This window comes from Pipra filicauda, unplaced genomic scaffold (assembly GCF_003945595.2).
Source record: "Pipra filicauda isolate LSUMZ 115617 unplaced genomic scaffold, ASM394559v2 scaffold218_size1660888_pilon, whole genome shotgun sequence".
Lineage (NCBI taxonomy): Eukaryota > Metazoa > Chordata > Aves > Passeriformes > Pipridae > Pipra > Pipra filicauda.
In genome coordinates this window covers 1,098,003-1,122,236 of record NW_024104330.1, presented here as the reverse complement: position 1 = coordinate 1,122,236, position 24,234 = coordinate 1,098,003, and the positions used below count along the sequence as shown (strand labels likewise).

General features: G+C 39.2%; 1 long non-coding RNA gene across 1 annotated transcript; it reads right to left on the bottom strand.

Moving 5' to 3' along the window:
- Positions 1–1,848: 1,848 nt before the first annotated feature.
- On the bottom strand, positions 1,849–3,990 carry LOC113995078. The gene is made up of 3 exons (XR_003543265.2): positions 3,864–3,990; positions 2,702–2,792; positions 1,849–2,063 (listed from the first exon to the last, which is right to left on the bottom strand). It is a non-coding gene; the product is annotated as an uncharacterized LOC113995078 (long non-coding RNA).
- Positions 3,991–24,234: the final 20,244 nt, after the last annotated feature.

The window sequence follows — 24,234 nt, the reverse complement described above, 5'->3', positions numbered from 1 at the left end:
AAGATGTGCATAAATGAGAATAAATCTTTACATTTTAGTTCAGTAAGTATGCTTCCAGTGACTGCAGAGGGTTATACCAGGAGCTGGTTTTAATCTTAAGTGTTTCTTAGACATGTGCAGTCTCAGGCACGAAGCAGGAGGTTCACCCCCTCACTGCCTGGGTGTGGATCATCTGCACTGGTTCATGCAACTCTGCATCAGCCCTGGTTCTCTGGGGCTCGAGATTTGACATTTGGTCCACTGAGTATGGCACATGTGATCCTGAAGTGGGGAAGGTCGTGATGTTGCCCTGACCACTAATGTCACAGGGACACCTCATAATCTTTTAAACCTCTTAAACTTTTAAAGAAAGCTAGGTAAACCCTAGGTTTACTACTCTCATGTGACATTAGTATAGAAGAATCCACATTTTTGGAAAGACATTGGATGTATATTTAACTACCAAAGCTGCCTCTGTGGGAAAGGGAAGAGCTAAGCAACCCCAACCAGGCATTGCATCCCAAATTTCAAACGGAGAAGGGACTAATTGACTCCAGTTATTATGATTTTGGGTCAGGATTGTGTGGCCACCTGCAGCCTAGACAGGTGAATTTTGCTCTCCAGGTAAACACAGGTTCTGGAGAACCCTTTTTCTAAAGGTCTCATTTGAGGCTATAGTCAATAAGTGGGTGAAATATGTGTCAACTTAATGATGGTGAAAATTGAAGATGTCCAGTAAAGCAGTTGTAATTGTGTTTAATGCTGAGACAATGAACCTAGTTAAGATTCAATTTGGTCTTCCCCTTTGTTCCCCACTTCCAGTAATAAATGGTTAATTACCAGTTTCAAAGGCTCAGTGTGATTTGTCAGCTTGCAGAAATCACAGTGATCACCATACTGTCAGGAAGAAGTGTGACCCCTTTATTTTTCCAGATGAAAATATTTATTCTTTTACAGAAAATGCTAAGCAATCTCCTGGCTTGAACTATCAAGCCATCGCCTTTCCCCTCATGTTTGGCAGGAGTGGGAACTGACAGGATGTGCCCATCTGCTGAGTGCCATGAACACAGGCCTCCCACATTGCAGCCACAACCTCTGTATTGATGTCTGTGTGACCCCTTCAGCTCTGCCACCACAAGGTACCTGGCAGGGCAAAGGCCAGCACCGACTGGTCCCATCACCACGAGATAGTGCAGCCCCTCAGTAAGATCCCACATTCAAGCCTCATTTGAGCTAACTTGTAGCTAAATTTGCTCTCTAAACATTTCTATTGCCAAAAGCCTCAAAACCTGCAAACCCAAACCCACTCAACTCCTGCCTGATCCATATTTGCTTGTCTTCGAGGAAGGACAAATATTGCCATTGGTGACTGGGCTGAGATGCTCCCTTTGCTCAAAGCAGTGACCCCTACATTAAAGAAATGGGGTATTTTAAAAAGTTGTTGCAAACCCACTATTCATTAGTTATTGCCTATGTTTAAATTGTTCAGTGGATCCTGGGGGAACCTCACCCTGAAATTTTCACAGCTTGGGGCAGAAGCTGTCAAGTAAGCTAGTTGCATATATGGTTGTTGACTAGTATATATTGTAGTCCCAATTAATTTGAGCATTACAGTTAGGATTTTTTGTTGCTTTATTTATTAGGGATTGCTGAAACAGACTGAATTTGCACAATCAGGTACAAGATATCAGTGTTGTACTTTTGTTGCCTATGACATTAATCGAGATTTCCTGCAAACAGCAATAACTACTGGTTCTCTGGGCCAAAGACACTGTGAGCAAAAAAATTAACAGCACCTTGCTATGGAAAAGCTGAGTGCATTTTAGATAGAGAGTAGTACTCATCTATTTTGTTTTACTATATGTTTTACTTCAAAACTCCAGGTACTTTAAATATGTGGATGAAAAAAATAATGATTAAAAAAGAAAAAGTCTGAGGAGACATAATGGGGCATAGAAAAAACACAGTAAAATTTCCATTTTGTAGCCTGCTCTTCTTTTCATGCTCCAAGTTTCCTCAAGGAAGTAATCTGCTGACCGGGATTATTACCCAAGATAGCTTTCTCAAATTTAACAATCTTCTCCCTGCAGGACAAAGAAAGGGAAGGTTGTATCCCGGTAACTGGGAAATGTGTGGCAGGGTCAGGGTAGATACTAATCTGCTAATCCTGCACTTTACTGCACAAAACCCATGTGTGCAAAAGGCATTTGCATATTTTCTCTGTCCCTGGCCAAATCATGTTAATAAGACAATTACAATTGCACCTTCGCCCTTGCAGCTGAAAAAGAAAGAAACCCAGAGCCGCTTCCTTCCCTTTACAAGTGTTCCTCTAACTTTCAGAAACACTGACAAGCACCATTGAGGTCAACAAATTTAGGAAGACTCATAATTAGGATGCAGTGTCATTGAGCTGTGTTCTCAGAATTTAACAAAACAGATTACAATTTACGTAGTTCTTGCAAGTTGCTTTTAACAGTGAACAATAGGGTTACTCAGTGTTGCTGGTTTTTCTCAGTCATTTCATCTCTTAACCTGTCCTTCTACTTATTTCCTGTTCAGCATAATAATTGAAGTTGGCATAACAGATATTCTGTAACTGACTCATAAGCAAGTAAGCAAGGGGTGTTTCTCTTAGGGAATATATTTGATTTATAATCCTTTTTCATCATTAAACCCCCTAAAAAGTCCCTAATTGCACCCATTTCTCTTAAACTTTTGGTACCTCCTTGTACTACAGAGTCTCCATTCTGGCTCATCTTCTCTCTGTAAGGCAGAATGCTTCCACAAACCTTAACTAATTACCAAAATGAGAGCTGAAAAGCAAAACAAGAGGTATCATTACAATCTTGAAGGCATAGTGTAGGATCTGTCTGCAATCTAATGACTTTTGCAATTACACCTTGATTGAACCTGGCGATGAAGCTGCAGCCCCTTTCTTGAGTACTGTTTACCGATGACTAACAGGTACTCATCAACGTGCTGTGACCCAGACCTGATTGAGGATTATAGTCTGCACTGGTGAGAAAGGAGAAGCCAAGACTGGGGGAGCATTTCCCTAGATTCTAAGGTTCTTTGATTTTCCTCGTACTCTTTTCAGCAAGTGTCTTGCATTGGACTTGCAGTCTACCAGTAGGGAGTGAGGAAAGTTATCCAACATTTTTGCTTAAACAAATACTGCTTTGGTAGAGCGCCTAGAAGCCTTTGTCAGGAACAGGTCCCAAGAAAAAGCATTTTCTGCATTCCAGAGTAAGCTAAAGAGCTACTCAAAGAAACAGTCAGGAAAACATTTCATTAAGACCCTCTTCGCTTTGAAGAAAAATTGAGGCCTGGGAGCACAAATGTCACAGAGAAGATCCTGAACAAGAGCTGAAAGGAGAACCCACTTTTTTCTGGTTTTAGATGAACTCCATGTGGTGTGTGAATTTGGCAGGGAGGACTGATTTATGCATCTTGACACATACCAATTCCAGATCCTGGCTCCATTTGCTATCTGTGGCCTATGGCTGCCTTTAACCCTATTTTAGGTGTGTTATGATTTTTTTTCCTCCCACAGCTATAGATGATTCTGAGTCCTCAGAGCCCTTAATGGGCTGGGATGCTAATTGCTTTCTTGAGATCTGATAGCAGGTCCAGTCATACAAGACAGTGTAAAAATAACTCACGGCTACTATAGAACTCCTTTGCCTCTCAGGCCTGAATCTGGGCCTGCTGAAGATCATGGATTATTTTTAATTTACTGTGATGGCCTTTGGATTAGGCATTAAACTGCTGCCATTTCTGCTCTCCTCTTTCTGCTGTCAGTGTTACTTTGTCAAACATGTGGAAACATCATGTTTTTAAAAATCAATAGCTTTTAGAGAAGTAATGAAGGAAACTTAAGTTACCAGTTTGGAGAGATGGAGAGAGGATTTAAAGGTGTGAAGACAATGACTAACAAATCAGTCCTTCCCTCCGGTCTGCTGTCACTGAAGTCCAGATGGTACTTGAGCATCTCAGAGGCTGAAGGCAAAGACCCCCCAGTTCAGACAGACGGTTCATTATGGTGCAGAGCGAGGACCAGCTGCACAGAGGAGGGTGTCTATTACCTTGTTGCTCAGCTGCTTCCTGCTGAAGTCTGCTACATGCCCATTGCTTTGGTAAAGGTTAACTCGTGCTGCGGAGATTTAATTGTCTATTATCTGCCCAGAAGGAACTAATTATCATAAAAAGAGCAATACAAAAATCTTCTTTTTCTGGCTATTTTTTTGTTGAGTATTTTTGAAAGAAACATGTACATTTGTCAAACTCATGAATGACCAAAAGAAAGATAACGGCGGTAATGTGTTCATTGAGGGAGGAGACCTTGGGTCACGCAGATCCACCAGCAATGAATCTAAATAAAGTCAGGGAGAGTATCACTGACTACTGCAATTATTATTGCAGTGATTGATCATGTAGTTGATAAGCTAATGTGGCGATGTGCGTGGTCTGAAGGTCAGCAGCACAGCTGGTGAGGTGGAAAACCATGCTGTTGTGATGGGATGGGCTGATGCTTCATGGTCTGATACACAGTTCTTGTAAATCAAGATTGATTTGGATTACAGTGCTGTCCTGTATGTGGTAGCTCTGCAGGATTGGTCAGAAGTTTGTCCAACTTCAGCTTTTTCAAGTTTGGTTACTAACTTTTATTGATTCCTTCCTTTAGTTTTAGATGGAATTTAGGTTTCAGAAGAGAAATAGAATGGATTTATCTATTTCTATTAAAAAAAAGAGTGACATAAGAAATCCTTTTGTAGGGATATGACTAGTTTTACTTACTTCCAAGGAATACAAAGAGATTTAATAAGTGATTTGGAGAGGAGAGTAGTGTAGTGAAATTTCTGGTAGTTCACTCACTCATGGGCAAAACAGAAAGAGGTGGGAGACCTGAGGTGAATGCTAGATAACCCGTAAAAATGAAGAAAATAGTACAGAATATTAAAACATAAATCATGCTAAGGACACCTTTCAGTGCAGATTTATATATGTTTTTTTCCAGAAGTTCAAAACACTTAAGATTACAGATTAAGTCAGTGATTTAGAAGGCCAGAGTTATGAACATATGACATAATTGAAGAACAGAAAACTGCTGAAGGAGTATAAAGGACCTCTATGCTTTTCTGTTCCCACAGCCATGACTCTCACATCCAGGTGTAACCCATTGCTGTAGTTCAAACTGAGAAGAGCAGGAGAGACATGGGCATTTTGTTGCAACTGCTGAATGCAGGGCAAAGCAAGGCACTCAGAAAGAATGAAGAACTGGAAACTCTTGCCACAGTAACAACTGTAATTATCATTTTCTTATTTATTATACATAATCAGCAACAGGGACACGAAGTAAGGTTTGTCCCTGAGTTATGACCCGACTTGGTAAAATGTCTGGATGTGCCAAATCTAGTTACACTGCACAAATTAACATTTTCTTTTGCTTCTCAAATTTCCTTTCTGGACGTTTTGAGACCTTATATGTTTGGGACAAGCTTTCTTCTGGTACTAAATTATTCAGACTGAAATCACATAAAAATAGAAGATTAGACAGTTTTAAAGGCAACTAGAAATCTGAATACCATCTTTATTTATTATCAAATAGGGAACAAATTTGAAGCTGCTTTACTGCATTGTTCTATAAATATTGACTAAAGTATTACTGTACAAAGAAGAGTGTAAGTTATTACTCAGCCCTCTAAAAACAGAAAGGGAGAATCTTTCATTCATTTCATTGTATTGCCAGAGTCTTAGAAGTCATTCATTCTAGGAAGAAAAGACATCTTACAGGTAATTTACTGTATTTGTGCCTTCTATCCCATGGGTTATAATGCAAGATAAAGTGTCAGCTTGTGCTTCCAGTCTTCATTTGTCTTAGATTATTCCATCCTCTTTCTCTGAGGTACTCTTCAATGTAATCATTATGCTCCAGTTTGGCTCCCTGAAGAAAGACTGAATGGTATTATTGCAATTAAGGCTTTGGTCGGCTCCTTCACGTGAGGGTCTTTTCTCTTCCTGGAAATAAATAGTGAAGCCAAGAGAATATTTGCTGTTACGGTGGAGACAGTGTTCTGAGATCCGTTTGTACTCCCAGGAAGGAGAGGGGTACTGTGGTGGCAGTTCCTCATCATCACAGGTTGTTGCTGTACATGGAGAAGGGCCAATGGAATAAAGACATAGTTTCTGAATTTGAGATGCAGCCAAGTCTTTTCCTGTAAAAAGTCAAGAAGTATGTCTTTGTAGACACTTCCTTTTATATGTAGGATTCATCCGTTTGTCAGTGTCTTCTGTTAAACTGAGCACAATACCACATGCAAGGTTGTGACAGTAAACCATCATGGAGACCACTGTCTCTTATGAACCAAAGAAGAAAACCTTAGTGGAAACACAAAAGTGGTGCCCAACATCCTCTTAAGGTTCTGCCACTCAATTGCTATATGTTGTACTGACATTCAGCTTTTCACATACTGGAAATATAAAGCTCATGAAGTGTCAGTCCTGCATACCCTGGAACACGGGCACCTTTTGGAGAAACCTGGTGGCTATTTGAAATTATGATTGCAGATGTGGATGATATTTGTGTTATTTTCAGTTAAAGCAGTGAGTGCCTTTGGCCCAAGAGAGAAGAATCCCATTTATGGACTGGATTCACAGGTGAGTGTGTAAAACCCACCTGTTTTACACACTCACAAACATTCATGACTTTCCTCAGTGAACTTGTCAGCAGGACAGATGTTGTAAACTCCCTCTATGTTAAAAAGCCCCAGTAAAACAGCCCTCTCATGCTCTTTATGTGGACACATGTTATTTCTCTACTGAGGGCTCAAAAATGTGCCGGGTGTTGGCCTGCAGACAAAGGTCCTTGTCTCCCAAAGGTGGGAGACAGAAATCAAACGTGTGATGTTTCTGGAGGGATCTGTGGAAAGTGGGGGGCATCTCCTCCCTGGACAGACAGGGCCAATGAACGCTTTTTTTTCTCAGTAGTTAGAAGCATGACTGAAAAGATGCTGTTCAAGGGAGATCTTTGGTCACCAGGGAACTACCTTTTTGGCAGTGCTGGCCACAGACTGCCAAAGAAGGGTCCAGCCCCCTCCCGAGGGCTGTTGGGTTTTTTTTCCTTTGAAGAGGGAAGAATCCACAGCACAGAATTATATGGATCAGGCTGTGGGATCGTCTGCTCATGGCTCTCACTCTAACTCTCCTGTGCCTCTGTTCACCACGTAAAAAGAGGAGCTAACAGTTGTGTTGTACCTGTTTTATAGTAAAAGCATCTCTAGCTGTAGGCACGCAGCACAAGAGGATCTCACCACTGTCCAAAAATCCTTCCTGCTTCTCACACATTAGAGGGGAATCAATGGTTAACACATCTATGACCTTCCCCTCAAAAGAAATGTAAAGTTTTTCTATGTGCATGGAAAAAACAATCTTCTGGACTGAGAGAGCAGAGAAAGACAGATAGAAGGCAAAAGAAAAGCATTGGTGGGGTATGGCATGAGCTCATAGCAATAATTCCATTCTAAAATGGAAGTAGGAACTGTCTGAGGAAGTTCAGTGCCCCCATTTCTTACCTCCCTGGAACCCTGATCTTGCAATACCGGTTTGCAACCTTGTGTCCCTGCCACAGCCTTGTAGAGCTTGGGCATATCTCTCAGCGTAGTCCTAACAATGCACACACCACTCAGTTAAGCCACACAGCTGTTTTAACATTCTCCTGAACTGTTTTCTAGGGCAAAGTTAAGTTTTTTTGGATGTCTTAAGGAGTAAGGTTATAATATTTTATAAATGTAATGTGTGTATATATAAATATGTTTATAATGATTTTTCTTACTGGAATATTCCTCCTGAAATAGTTTATTTGGAATGTATGGGATAATTTCTCTACCTTTGGAGAAAAGTAATTTTTTTATCTTCTTTCTGTGAATACAATGCTATTTTATTCTATTCCTTATGCCACGGTTACCCCTGGAGGTATCATTACCTCCAGTACCAGCCGACATTAAATGCCCTGTCTAAGCCCAGAGACAGAAATTAAAGTGGAACTAAAGAGTGATATGACACGTACCCAACTTCAGCTCAGGGTATTCTGTCCCTCCCACTCAGCAGCTTTTCACCCTGTCCTCTTCCCCCAGAAAGGTGTAAGACCTCAGTAAATCTAACTGAACTCTGCAGGTATGGAGCCCTGGAGACTGAGCTCACAGTTAAATCAGGGCTTTGTTGTCAAGAGATGTCAGCGTGAGGTCATGCCGTGTTACAGCAAGAAGGTTCATGATGCCACCTTAACAAGGTAGCCCTAAGCTCTGTTTCAGGGCATAAAAGGACTGGAACAACTAGGAGGAAATCCATCGAATAAGATGAAAGAACATCACACACACATGCACACACACACACACAAAAAAAAAGGAATGAAAACCCCACTGTGATGTACTAGACTATGAAGCACAAAAGAAACAATGAAAGTAGTAACTTCAGAGAGTGCTACTCCTTGTTCAGGCCTGCCTTTGATCTTTCTTTTTGATTTCCACAAGGGTGTCTTCACAGCTCTTGGGTGTGGAATTGCTGGTACTGAATCTTCACCCATTTGATGGCCAAACAGACCTCCCTGCCCGTATGATGTACTTTTGCTATGGTATTTCTGCATCACACAGCCCCCGAGTCAGCCACAGCCCCTGTAGTGCAAGCAGAGTGCAGGTAGATGCTGAGTTTCAGAAAGGGAGGGCTGCCCTTGCCCAGCCTTGGAACACAGGTAGTTTATAAACTCTTCCCCTTTCCTGTGCCATTGCTGCAGGCTGGTCATGGTGTCTGTGCTCAACATCTTCTGGGTTTCTTTTCCTAGGGCAAGCTCATGTGCATCTTCATAGACCTCCCACCTGGCTTTAATTAAGAAGTATTCCCTCCTTCTTTTTATGAGAAGTGGGTGTGGTTATCTGAAATCAAGAAAGGGATGGTGTTTCTGTCATCTCAGAGAGTATACCAGCTCTGGAAAGTAAGGCAGTGTTAACAAGTATATAGAGGGAAACACACCCCCACCAGACACTAATAGGATCCACCTTTAAATTAATATTTGAATTCGCTCTAATGTACTACATGCTGTAATGTACCCTCTTTCATATTAAATGCTTTCCGTTGATTGTATTTTAGTTTTATTGTAATGCTCTGTGCAGAAAAGAGGATTATTCTGAAGTAAGGTAGGGCTCAAGCTTGAAATTTCTGGAACAGACATGCTTTTATATGCATTATTTTCAAAGCACTAAAACATTCAGCTTCCAGTCTCTGAAAGTTTCTCTCTTTTCTTTTTTTAACCCAAGAAGTGCTCAATCTTTCCTTCCTTTGGTGATCAGGATCTTTTAAAACAGGTCAGAAAGGCATTCAGATACCAAGCCTTCTAAATCAACTGTAATTCCTGAAAATGTATACCATGCTTAGGACAGGATAATAATATATATGCTCTTCATCTGCAGCAAATGCATATGCACAAGTTGATGCTGTTAGTGACTTGATTATGATACAGAATTATCAAACCAAAATTTTTTGGTCCTGTGAGTTTTCAACCTGACAGACAAAGAGAATGCAACAGGTGAATGACAGAAACAAAACAGGACAGTATAGGAGGTTGGTATAAAATGTGATCACCAGGACAGCAGGAATCACATGGACCACTGCCTGTTTATCCTCCCTAGACTCTCTAAACATGTCTTTCAGCAACAAATGTGGACTGTAGAAAACTACAAATCTCCGCTTTTATGGCTTTTAATCTTAGCTGTGAATTGAATAATTTACATTACTCGACAGTGAAATGGTTCAAAGTTGTTTGAACATGGAGGTAAATACAAGTCCTTTATAAGAGAAACACTTTGCAAAAGAAAGGTGTAGGAAAGTCAAGATGTGTAAGCAAGACACAGAATAACCTCAAGGGTGATGTGCTTAAGCTTCACTGAATAAACAACAGAATGATTTGATATCCTTCCCAATAAGCTTTACAAATAGTACTGCACTGTCTGAACGTATTTCATACTTGGAAGCTAACAGTGTGTCAGAAGTGGCAGCATTCACGCCAACACTCCACTCTACCACGTTCCCTAGTTAAGTGCAGGGACAGTAAATTTCACAGCATCTTTAATCTTTGTCTCAAGTGTAAACAACTTTACATGGGCTTTACAAAAAAAAAAAAAAAAAAAAATTGAAGTCCTTGCCTTTTTGATGGTTTAATCTCAGTGCTGATGTTTGTTGATGGATCAAACACTCGGTCCCCTATTTTTAAATCATTTAACTGGTTCAATAACTGTCTTAGCCTTTGCGTTGATAGTTAAATCAATTCTTAGGAAAGAAAATAAGCTTGTCAGTGAATCATACCCAAAGGTCTACCTTTCCTTAGAGCCAGTTGCAGTTTATATAAAATAAATCAACTCTGAACTTTCTTAGAAATGAAAGGGAGTGAAGAGAGCAAATGCAAGAATTGCAGACTAGAAACAGTAATGGGTTAATTGTTGCCATCACAGTACCACAGAGTAGATTGCCATAGACAGTCGTATCTCTGCCATTTACGAGTGGCTGCCATCACCACGCCTGTCCATTTAAGTATCTTTGCAAGCAAAGCACAATTATATGAAGTAATATTGGACAATTCTCATGAAAAGTTAAAATGTTTAGAGATTCCTTGGACCCAAGCTGGACATCCTTCCTCAGGAGAAACCTCCATGGGATTTGAATCTGCAGAAGGACCTCAGCATTGGAAAATGTGTCTGTGTCCCGGGTAACACCGTGATGGACATCAAAGAAGCCCTGGATCTGCTTGATAAGACAATAGAATAGACTGTACCTTTCCCCCTTTCCTACATTGCTCAGTAATTGTGGCTTTTGGTCTTTTCCTAAAAGTCTACTCTGTCATGAGATGCCAGGGGGAAGTTTAAGAAGGGGTGCCTGAAAGACACTTTCAGATGAAACTTCTATTGCAGTGGTTCCTGGAATTGCAGGGCATTGGACTTGAGGACATAATTGTAGGTACAAACTGAGCTAGAAACAGAATACAGAGAAATGGTCCTATGTCCTCTAAAATAACACATGTTAATCACTTAGTGTCAGAATGAAGAAAAGACAACAGAATAAGATTTAAAAGTGCATCTTCCTGCTGTCACTTTTGCTGCCAGATACTAAATCTCTTTGTGTCTCACTTTTTCAGTTGCAAAATGAAAGGTTTTCTTTCAAAACTTTAACTTCCCCTGCAAATGTTCTCAATTTTCCTTTCTTTTGGGGAAAGAGATTGAAATAATTTGACAATTTATTTCTTTCCTTCAGAATTGAATGAACTATAAAGATTTATTTCTATGGTTGTCTTCCTTAGTCTCTACAATTTTTTACAGATTAGCAAAAAGAAGTTTTGTGGCTTTATCTTGTTTGCAAAGTTTAAAAAAGTTTTACAGTGGAGAAATAAAAAAAATATGGAACATAGCATTAGAAGGAGAACAAAAGAAGACAGTCTCAACATTCTCCTGGATAAGGGAGACACTCTGAAAATGTAGTTTTTCTAAGATTAGGAAGAAAATTTAAATTCTACAATTAGAAATATTGTTTGCATGCTTCTTTCTGTGAAAGCAAATATACACATGTCTGAAGTCAGAATTTGGGCCATAATATTTTTCTGGTTGGAACATCCATTTCTGAAATGAGTCCCACAGTGCCTTCCAATGATATCCTCTGGTCCTGTGTTATAGTCATGCTTGGAAACAGACCTCTTTAATTCCAGAAAAATCCTTGAGTTATATATATTTATTAAGCATTTGAATAGCATTATTTGCTTTTAAATGAAGATGGATTTTAACTTGCTGCTTCCAATTAGAATAATAATAAACATTTTCCCTGATGATAATGACATGCAATAGTGTTAAACTGGAAATGCAAAAGCTTTTTCTGTTGGTACAGTATAAGTTACAGTATCATTAAATATATAATCAGCCATTTATTGCTTGTGTTATTTTTGAGACGCTTAAATTAAAAGTTGATTTGTCTCTTATTAGACCTCAGTAAATGTTCCTGTAATAGTCATAGGGTGTTTTAATGCTTTACAGAATCATTGTCATTAAATTGAATGCAAGACATTGGACTTAAATAAAAGAAAAATGGAAAAACTCAATAAATCAGGATAATAAAAGCTTTTCTTGGTGCTGTTTGAATTGTGCTGAAATGGATCTGTCTCTTAAACTGCCTTAGAAAGGCCAAAGTAGCTTAATTGCTCTAGGGCTTGATTATGCCTGCATGAGTCAGCTGTGGCAGTAAAAAAACACATTACACCACAGAAACTTGAGGATGAATTTTGCTTCTATGTTGGTAGACTTCTCTCTGAAACAATGGTCAGGTAAGAGAAACATACTGCAATGACTTCTACATTATGGGAATCCTACTTCTGTATCAGGGACTGATGGAGAAAGTGGAAGGCACAACAGTTGGGGATAATTCCTTGCCAGTTTATATTGATTTTCTTCAGCTCCTATGGTTTACTCTGGCATCCACTGCCAACACACAAAGTGACTCTCAAGCACATCATGAAATATGTCTTACAAAGTATATAAAGTACATATATGACATGAGGTATATCTTAAAATGTATTGGTCAGCATTATTCTGAAAAACACCTCGATGCTAATAGGTGTGTCTTAAACATCTCAGAATTGTTCTCTTTGAATGAACTTCTTCAGTGTAACTTTATTACTGAATTTGTTTGTGTATTTGATAAAAAAAAAATTAAGTCATACTTTCTTGGCTAGCTAGGTTACCCAGATGAAAAGTAGAATTTTGTGATTCAAATCATTAATGCTCAATCTTGTCAAGATTTGACAGCTAGTGACTCAAACAAGTATACAGAGGCCTGATCTGTTCTGAAGGGAGCTGATTTACATAATGAGCTCGAGCCAGGAAGGTGGGAAAAGTGTGATAATTCAAGATTGTCTGAATGCAATTAAAACTGCTTGGAATTGCTGCAGCCCTCCAGGTACTTTTCAAGCTGACTAACATGGTATCATGCATCAAAAGCCCTGTACACATCCTGCTGCTCTGAAGTCTCTGTGGTTTTTTTTATTAGTAAAGTTAGAAACCTCTAGACTTGAAAGTCCTCTTCTTGGTAGCCAGTCAGCATTCAAATGAGCTGAAGATGAGGACACGTGGAACACTTGTCTTCATACTTTCCTCTGTATTATTCAGTATTTAATTGGTTAGCAGAATTTCTTGATTGGGAATGCAAAAGGGAAGACAAATTTAAAAAGGGCTCAGTAGTCATGGCAACAGAAAACATTTCATTTAGTCACAGTGTATGTATGTAGAGTTGGGAAAAAGAAGCCTTCTAGAATGGCTGCCAATTCACTTACCCTGTAAATAGAGAAATAAATACAGAGGCATAAAACTCCCCGAACAGTGACATGGCCCTTTGCAGCTGGTTTAGCTTCAGATCAGAACTGTCTATCATGGCTAGGGATTGTTTACTTTCTTCTGACCCATTATGTAAATATTGCTCTTAAAAGTGTGCTTCCCCTTATTTCGTGATTGAACCACTTTCCCTGTATGGAGAGCTTTCTCCCATAGAAATATGATAGGTTTGTATATTACTATGTAAAATAAAATGTTATAGACAGATAACCACTGATGTCATGCTCTAGAAATTTTCCAGGTCAGGACTCTGACATGGAGACTCACGATTGCTTGAAAAATTATCTCAGATTCAAATAAATCTGGCACATAGTGGTCCACAAAGTCATCCTGTGACTGTGAAGAACAGCCACATTTAATAAAGCCTGGTAGTGTTGCATATTTTGGAGCTCATGGCACAGTGATGCACAGCTGTGCATCACAGACACAAAGTTTAAAAAAATCGTAAAAAATATAAAACCTGAAGATATTGGGGTCAAAATTTTTGCAGAATCAAGAGAATCAGAAGGGACACCTGATGGTCACACTATTAATTCATCCTTCTGCTTCCCATGCAGTAATTTTCTGTTTAAACTTCATTGCCCATTGACTGTCTCTCTTTGTCTTAAAAAAGACCTCCAGCGCTGCAAACCTCAAGCAATCAAAACCAACTCTTCATTGTCCTTGTTGTTAGAATATTTTTTCTTATGCCTAGCATGATCCCCTCGCTGCAATTTAGTCTGGCTACTTCTTGTCTTATTTCAATGGCCACGGAGAGAATTCTTTCTTTGGAGTTGCTTTTCCTTTCTGCCTTTTATACTGAGGAGAGGAGAAGGAGAGGAGAGGGAGAAGAGAAGGAGAGGAGAGGGAGAAGAGAGGGAGAGGAGGCTTCTAGCAAAGTTCACTGGGGCAAAACCTCCATTCAGGTTTGTACAAGTAGCCTGGATATTTTTGTTTACTAATTGAATTTAAAACAGACTACAAGGAGAGTTGAGGAGCAGGACAGTTGTCTGATGGTAATAGCTATAGGGAGATAAGTCTTCATCTCAGTTATGTGAGTGCAAAAACAATTAATTTTTCTAGTTTTTTCATGGTGCAAGAAGAAAATTAAATTTGGATTAATTGCATTAAATTAATTAAGTTAAAATCAACCCAACCACATTGTGAATTAATAATTCTAAACTAAACTACCCTACCAGTTTCAGGGGGATTACATAGGTGTCCTAGGAGATAGAATATAGATACTTTTTCCTGGGACTGCAGAACAATTTTTCTTCAGTCATCTGAACTCAATTATTTATTTTTATTACACTTCATTCACGTCTTTTTTCCTTTCTTTCTTTTTCTTTCTTTTTTTTTTTTTTTTTTTTTTTTTTTTTTGGTGAGGAGCAGTGATCAAATAAAAAGCAACAAAGACAAAACACCAAAACACTAAAAAAACAGAATTTAACAAAAGACACAGCAGTTTGAAAGATCCTTCTCAGGTGGTTTGGAAGATCCTTCTCATGATGAATGTCAAAGACTCATCAACATTCAAAAATTTGCAGAATATCTTATCATCTCTGCTTGTCTATGGCAAATGTGATATGCAAGTTAAATTCTGTGCTTTTTGAATTTTCAGTTTTAAGTACAGAAAAGACATGATAAAAGGAGTAATGTACTAAGGAAGAGCTGAAAAGAATTTAGATTAAGAGATAAATAGACCTTCTGCTAAATTATGTCTGACTTCCAAGGAAGAAAAGTTGGTTGCCTCATAAGTGATGACACGGTGCTGAACAAAAACTTTCACAAAGGCATTTTACCTAAATAATTGCTTGTTACCAAATAGTGTGGGAGTGGGGTGATTGGAGGACTTAATGAAACTTTTTATGTGATTCTCCTCCACTGTATGTAACAGTCAGGTTGTACAAATCATTTTAGTAATGCACATTGTAGGCTAAAAACAGGCAATGCAATTCCAAATTAAGGTCACGATTCCCACAAAGGTAGCAGGTAATACCAGGGCTGAAGGTATAAAATTCTGGAGGGGAATGCTCTGGTATGTGGACATTGTGAACTTCAGATCATTGAGCCTTGGAGGAAGATTTAGGGTACACAAACTTATTAACTCAAAGCCCAACCTTACACCCAGGACTAGATTAATTTACCATCTATAGTGAACCCTCACACTCGCATCCTAAAATGAACACAAAGCTTAGCACATTAGTCTGTCTATAATCTCTTGTATGTGGTAAAGACAGATTAAGCACAAGTAAAGTCTGTTTCACCTATTAACTAGTTATTACCATGGTGGGTTTGCATGCTCAAAGAAGAAATCTGCTGGGTTGGAAAATATTCACTTTGACATTTCTTCTTGATTTTTCTCTCCTTTTTGAGGTTCACTGGTTGAATTTGCTGTCATTTTCAGTGGTAAAAATAAAGCTTCATGTGAACTCTCTTCGAGCCTCTCTGTAGTGATTATGTTATGCACTTGTTCACTCTACTAACTGTAAGTCAACGGAGGCTGAACTGAGCTATATCCCAGGCCATTCAGAGTAATATTGGAAAAAGTATTGAATAAGAAAAACAAAAAGAACCAGACCCAGGTTAATAACAGCAGGACTAACTAGTCTTCAGTAGTCTTGAATACAATTTTTTTCCCAGTGGAAACACTGAAACATTGTTGAGACATTTGCCTCCTCAACTACACAATTTCTGAATATGTTTATCAGCACAGAGCTTTTACTAGCACAGATATTTGTGGAACTCCACTGTTGACTCCCATCACTTACTACTATTTTTTTCCAAATAAAAAAATATTTTGAGAGGAAAAATTGAAAATTCACTGAAGTAGATGTATTTCTGCATGGGTAGACATTTTATATAGCATTTCAAAACTATTTTGTGGTGAAAAGACACATGTTCCATGACTTAACCTTGCTTGAGATTCTAACTAATAGGTAGAGAAAGAAAAAAAGCTGGTAACTCTTACAAGTCAGTGGATTCCAGGGATCATTTGTGAGGCTCTATATGGTATTGAAGCAAGTGATTTCCATTAACAATTATAGATACTGGTCATACATCTCAAAGAGACAATTTGGGAAGTCTCAGCCCTGCTGTAAAGTGTGACATTACAAATATTTGCCTGAATATATCAATAGCTCTTTATATTCAGAGGATCTGGAGAAAGCCCCTGAAGAGAGATTAAAAGCCTGAAGGATTTAGAGCCTCATAGCAATATCAAGGATTATCAAAACATCTCTGTGTGGGAGAGTAGAATTGTTGTGTCAGACCATCCCTATCTCTGTGAGGGAGATTGGTCAAATCTCTTTGTAGAGAAGGATTGCTCAGTCTCTTTTAGGATTATACCCAGCAGGAGACAGTTTAGCTCCTTTCTAAAGAGGAGCTTTAAAAGATTTCACTTGAGAATCAGTCAGTCAGCTCAGAAAAACATCGTATTACAATTGAGGACAATTAACATCTAACAAGAAATGCATGGAGTTCGTGCTTAGTTTATGCTTCTCCATCTGGGGGGTCTCCTTTGTGCTCTCTCTGCCAGTTTCCATCAGCTTGGATTACACTAAGCTTAAAACATCCATGCAAGCAAAAGGTAATTACTTGAGGAGCAGAAAAATCCAAGGGAGAGTCTCAAGGATGCTCCTATACTTTACCTGATACTCACCAATGTGTTGCCTGTGTCTGTTACAGAAATGGACAGTCAAGTCATGTTAAGAACTTTAAAAAAGTACAAAGTTTTTTCAGAGGAGATGAGTAGTTTTACAAAGCATATACAGGAAATCAGCATGACTACTGTAACAAAGTGGAAAGGCAGGCTGAGATCACTGAAAGCTTTCAGGAACTCTGCTCCTCCAGTGTAGGTCCTCCTTCAATTCTCAAGACCAGTTCACCTGCCTTCCCGAAAAAAAAAATACAGTTTAGTAAAAGGGGATGAAAATGCCATGTATTTCTCTTCACATAATCTCCTCTTTCTACTTCTCCAGTCCTGGGAAAGGTATTTGGCCCTTGGGACGGTCCTATCTAGGTGGCAGATCTTGTCTTTGAGAAACATGTGGATTTCAGTTTAGCACCAAGGTACAAAACTCTTTAGTGGCTCTGTGATCCCTGTTTTGTTTCTATTATAATCCAGCCATGCTGATATGATAGTCTGCACTCAAGGTCAATGCCTTAACTTCAACAAAATACTCAAGTAAGGGTTCATGGAAGAGGGGTGCTTTGAGTGAAGTCACCATGATCAGCTCTCCTGAAGCCATGGCTGTTGTGTGCCAAGGGCTGCTGCTTCTCTCCAGCTGGGCCAGGTAACTGAGGGAACACTTTTCACACTCAGCTCTTGATTTGTAGATGAGATGGACATGGAAACTCTTTTGTTATAAGAAATATTATCATCGCAGCAAATCACAACTGTAGGCACACACTATGTCAGCAGTAAACAAATGCATGATTTCATTCTCAGTAACTACTGAAGATCTTTAATTAAGTCAACATCTGCTATAAATACGCAAGATACAGTTAGGTGAGATTTGATTAGATTGAGTGTATCTCTAGAAGAGTTTGGGTTATTGTGCTGTTTCTCACGTACTTCTATTGTATCTCGGTGTTGTGCTGTTCCTTGATGTTCTAGGCTCAGTGTTATCTTTCTTTTACTATTTTTCTGCTCCACTCATCCCATAGTCACTCCTTATAGACTCCTGGCACTTATAGGGACTATGGAGAATGAGTACTTCCATTCAGTCAGAAGCTTTCTAAAGTTTGTTTCCATCTACTTGCTGCAGTCTTCAAAATACCTCAACCAAGTTCAGTTTCCAGTTTACATAAGTAAGGTTATATCAAGTAATGCAGTCTTTGTTTTGGGGTCCACCTTTATTAATTTCCTTGCCTGGCAAATACCTGACTACTCTGTTTTGTCACCCAAAATGTTGTCTGATACAATACCTCTTCCTGATTAAGTAAATGGTGTGTTTGCAGCTTTTGATGTGCTGCTGAAGGCTTTTACCCATCTCTTAAAGTCTCTCCTGAAAAGCTCAGTTGCCTTGCCCTCTCCACCTCACCAGGGTCTAGAATTACTCTGGTAGTTCGAGATGATGCTAGTCCTTCCTCACAATTGAAGGGACAGGTCCTTTGCAGATCTCCCACATCCAGAGAGGGACAGATGTTGTCCACAGTCCCAACTCTTACTCTTTCTTGAGAAACCTTTACCACACTGCCTTTCCTTGCAGCCATCTCCCACCCTTCAGAACCACAGGTCCTTTCTTGCTCTGCCCCTGGAATTTCTCCAGAGCCCAGTCACCCACTTCTTGATAGGTCAGAAATGGCTAATAAAAAAAGTATACTATTGAGATTGCTGACAATTAAAAGACATTAAATAAAACTGTATGGAAATATTATATTTTAGTGTGTAAAAGGTTGAATGACAATGATTTTAAAGTGTTATTTTAAAGTGATTAATTTTCCCAACCGAAAACCTCGAAATTCATGGCATCACATCACCATAGAATGGGTAAGGTTGGAAGGGAGCGCTGAGGTCATATAGTCCAACTTCCCTGCTGAAACAGTGTCCCCTAGAACACATTATCACTGTTGGCGGTCATAAAGACAATAAGCAAAATTTTGTAATTTTCTAAAGAAAGTCAACATTTTTCATAAAGGGCAAATATTTGGCTCATTTTGACAGCACAAAATGTTTGATTTCAGTTTTGCTGATTCTACTGTGAACATAAGACTGACCACATTTTCCAATCTATTATACAGCCTGCCTGGAAAATTAAATTAAAACATGTTTTGGAGAAAGATTTGAAGATGACCACCTGTGTCTCTTGTATTGTGCTGTTCCATGTCAGTATAATAGTTATATAATATTCTATAATATCAAAGCTTTAATAGAGCTACTCATGGGAAAATAAAAATGTATCCTGTAAGAATTATCTGGAACTGTATCTCCTCCTTACTCTGTCTCCTTCCAGGCAAGTGAAAATGGAGAAGTGATAACAGAGAGAAGGAGGGAGTCTGCAGCTGCTGTTAATGACTGATGACTAATTATTTCTCTCAGAAATGGAGCAGGACAGATATACTTAGATGTGTATTCTCTTCTGCCTTGCTTGCCTGACAGATTTCTTCTTCCTGAGGTTTATGTGGTGCTTTTTTATTTTATTTTATTATTAATAATTGAAAGGAGCTAATTAACACAGAAGTCATTAAAATGACTTCTTGGTTGCTATAGTTGGTACCATAGCCTATAAACACTGGTCAGTCACTTGGGATAGGAACAAAGCTCTGCGCTTAATCTCTTCTCCACTATAACTGTAAGTAACAGAACAGAATAAGATTTTTTGAGGCAACACTTAAAAAGTTTGTTAGAATATTCATGAGGATATTTATTCAGTGCTCATAAATTCAAATATTGCTTTTGAATCAAAATTTATCCTTCTGACTAAGCAGAAGGAGACAGAAGAGTTCAGTGGTGGGAATTCTGTTTCTCCCTTGAAATCTAATCTGATGGGTAATTCCAGAACCTGAACTTACTGAAGGCAGTAACACAGAATTACCACTTCCTTTCCTAACAGATGAAGGAGTGCAGTTGAGCTTGCTCATGAAAAGTAGAAATGGCAAAGCTGGGACAAAGTGATGCTGGGAAGCCCTGGAAATGTGGCTTTACAGATCACCTTGCCACTGGGAGGGCTCAGGAAGGTACTATCCTTATCCCAGACCCCCAGGAAGGACAGCAGTCCCCACCTACTGCCTCCTTAGAGCTGTGGCATGGACGAGCAAGTTGTGGTCCATTCCACAAAGCATTGCTTTGTTTTGGGGAACACTATTTGCAGTGAGCTGCATCAAGTACTGAGCATGTGTTGTGTTGCTTTTATGAAATGTGTTGATCTGTGTCCAGTTCTCAGTGAAAAGGTTTCCATCTTACCACTGATGCTCCTTTCATGTCTCTCTTGTCATTGCATTATCTTCTGAGCTCAGAGATGGGGAGATAGGCATGAGGAAACTAGACCTCAGATTCTTAGAGGAGGGAGCTATTCCTCCCGCTGTTTGGGTTACAACCCTGGTTGTAACCTCTGGTTACCTCTCTGGTTGGGTTACAACCCCTTTGTTCCCAGACCCAAGAACTGGGAGAATGAAATCTGAGAAGCAGCACAGCTGTCTCCCTGACCTCAAAAGAGCACTTGGTTTAGAGCACTCTAGTCTAGTGAAATCCTTAAGAATGTCCCCAAATAAGGATGAGGATAACCTGTATTTCCTTGGAAAGAAAATAAGACTTAATGTACTCCTTATGAGAAATATTTTTTTTCTAGGAGTCTGTCCTTGGAATGGAAACTTTGAGGATTAAAGGAAAGTAGGCTTTTTTCCTTCCTACAGAATGTGTCCCAGTGCTAATTATGTTGATAAAAAGACAAGTTACAGGCCATTTGAGTGTCCAATCTATTAGGGTGTACATTGGAAAAGTAATAACATCACAGGGGAGACCTTTCAAGGGATAAATTCAGAAAAAATCCAGAGTTGGAATGGGATATTGAAGGAAAAGGGTTAGGAGCAGTGGTGGTGATGAAAAGGCAGTGTGTCAGTCATATAAACACAGCATGACGTCTTAAGCAGCCTATTGATCTCCTGTTCCGAATTCATGCAGGGCGACTCCCTGTCATAAAACATTCAGCAGCCAAGATCAATAAGAGATGTGGAGCACTGAAACTTGCTGCTTCAAAGTCATACTTGAAAACAACAAAAAAATATCTCTGCTACTCAAATGTCGCCAGGGCACCAGCTTGGTTTGGACTCAGCTCAGCAATTTCAATGATGAGAGTTTGCTTCCTGTTTTTCCAAGGGGGAGTCCAGCTAGAAGGTGACAGGAACTGGATTTGGCTATGTGACAGGGAGTCTATTTTCTACCCCTCTCTGTTTACAGAGGAGGTTCAACAAGAAAGATAAACCCAGATAACATGAAACACTGAGGTAGAGCTTGTCTTGTGCTGTGAATTTGCCAACATTTAGCAGTTCCCTGGCTAGGATCATATCATCCAGATGCATGGCAAAATGCAAGGGCACTAAGAAATACATTACATCACAAAAAGATGACATTGTCTTTAGAGACATACCCTCCCCACCGTGATATATATCTAAATGGTCAATATGCCCATTTCTTTGTTACCAATGTTCAAATATAACAGCTAACTTAGAAAGATCTGACACTACATTTCAAAAGTTACCAAGGTCCAAATCAGTGACTTTTGTCTGTGGATCCTGATCTCAGAGATACCTGTGTTCTCTTCATCCAGAGGGAGAAATAATAAGTAGGTGCATGTAGACAGCCTCAGCTTTCTCCACAGAAGCACCTGGACCAGAGGTTTCACATGGATATCCATGTTACAGATATGCCACCCCTTCCTCCCCTCTTTCACACTATGTCATCCTAGAAATCTAGAAGACACTATTGAAAGAGCTTTTCCTCAGTCATTCAGTCCTGTTTGCTGCCCCTGAGCAATAATAGCTTGACCTGAGCCAGAAACAAGAACCAGAACCAAGAAATGCTTGTCTGACAGGTGGTTCAGGAAGCCTTGTACAGTCTTCTATCTATTCCCAGTGCTTCCCTAGCCTTACATTGAGAAAGATTTGCCAAATATCCCGTTTAAACCTCCCTTGTTACCCTTCAAACTCAAAGCTTCCTGTTGTATCTCAAGTGGCTTCTGGTGAATAGATTGCCCACTGAAGTTAACTTTTAGGTATTTGAATGTTACTATCATATATCTCATTACTTAGACTAAACAATGCAATTCTTTCAGTCTCTCCTTTTAGGTCATATTTTCCATATGTTTCTGCTTCAATAAAGGTCACTGGTATCTGACATAGCCTTATGGCACAAAAGATTAATTCTGCTCTTGCATGGCTTTGAGCCTGATGGTTGTCATCACCTCATTCACTGTGAAGGGGACGATTGCTTTTAAAAGTCAACAAAACCCCTAGATTTTTGTTCCATTTCTAATGATTTCCGGACTAACTGATGCTGCTAGAGATGAGTACTTTAGAAAAGCATAAATTGGACAGCCAGATAAAGTGACAAGCAGTGATTCAAGTGGGAATTTGCTTCGCTAAGAGTAGCTCAGAAAGCATCCCTCTGTGGTAGATAAAGAAGCACAAAAAAACCTGGATGCAGAAGCAATAAATATAGGCATCAACGAAAATCTAGCATTTGACTTTAATAGACATGAATGTCTGTACTGTAGGAGCTCTGTCTTGGGATGGTACCATGTGGCAGCTTGTTCTATGGCAATGTCTACACTGCACAGTGCTTGAGATGGTTATAAACAAAGAAGACAAATTGAAAAGCCACTGAGGAATAAAATCACCTTGCTTATGTAAGGCTCCATATGATTACAAACAGCATATTTTTGATGTCAAAACTAACCTGTTCAGAGCTCTGGTGGCTCATCTATTACTTACATGTTGATTTTAGTATCTGTTTGTTAGGATAAAGGGTTAGTATTGCATGGACAAGCAATGAACCAAACTTCTATAATGCTTCACTAGTTAGACTGGGAGCACGGCTAAATATTTTGACAAACCACAATGTCAATAAATACTTTTCAAGTCATTAAGCTGTTGATTCCCATTCCTATTCATAGCAAACATAGATGAGGCTTTGATGCTGCATTCTTCTCTGTTTTTCTTTTCCAAGAATGATGACTCTGTTCCTGACTGTTTCTGAAGGAAAGTTTCTGAAGGGTGTTCTTGTAGGTGACATTCTAATTTATGATTCTGAAGGAGGCAGGGGGGAATTAAGTGACATGATGGAAAGTTTGTTAAGTGTAATCAACAGTGAGGATAAATGCTGTTAGAGATTTCTGCATATTAATCTGGCTTTGTTTTGAGCTACTGCAGCACCTGTGACAAAACCAAAGGTTATGAATTTGGAATCATAAGCTTTGTCTCTCTGACTCAGTATAAAAAAGATCTCTAATCAATAATCTGATTAATAAAAATAACTGGATGTATCTCCTGGACACACAGGATATACCGTGGGTATTTCAATCCTGCACTGCACAGCACAGTGCAATGTCATGTACAACCTGCCTGATTTACCACCCGTATCCAGAGCAGTATGACTTTCCTATAGGTGCTGAGCCGTCTCTGGCAGCCCTGATGGATGTCTCAAATAGCACTAGAGACATACGGTTGGATAACTGAAAGCTGCCCCTGTGGGATTCATCTCCAAGTTGAACTTCCAGATATAAATATTCAGTGGTAAGTGTTTGCATGTGAGACAGGGACTGGGTTCAATTGCTTAAGTCAGAAACCCAGAGCCACCTGGGACATGTTTGAGATTCTATATGGGGCAGGCAGTGATGGCGCAAGAGACCTGTACCAGCCTCGACACTAGAGGCTAGTGTGGCTAGAAAGGAGTCACAACAATACTTAAACACCTGTTCATTGAAAGTATAGGGACAGATGGCATTTCTATCTAGCAGAAAAAAGGTGGAAATTAAGGATTCATGTGCAGGACACCAATGTTTGATTCTGTTGGCTGGAGACATCTTAATTTAGAGGATCATGATTTTTTTAGTAATGAATTCTATATTTGTCCTGCATCTTTGCTCTCACATAAATAATTTCCATCTTTTCCCTTTTCCAAGATTTAGTTATTCTGTTTTAGACTATTTATCTTGTCTACAAGTTCTCTAAAGCATTCATTAAAATTCTACTTTATAAATATTAAGTTTTCAAAAATATGAAGAGAAAAAACACATCTTCATGAAAAAAAAGTTTCCATAGAAAAGATTGTCATTACCTGAAAGTGTCCCTGATCAGATACAGGAGTCATGGTTCACCCTTACAGTTCAGACAAGAAGTAAATAGTTTTTCTAATTGTTAG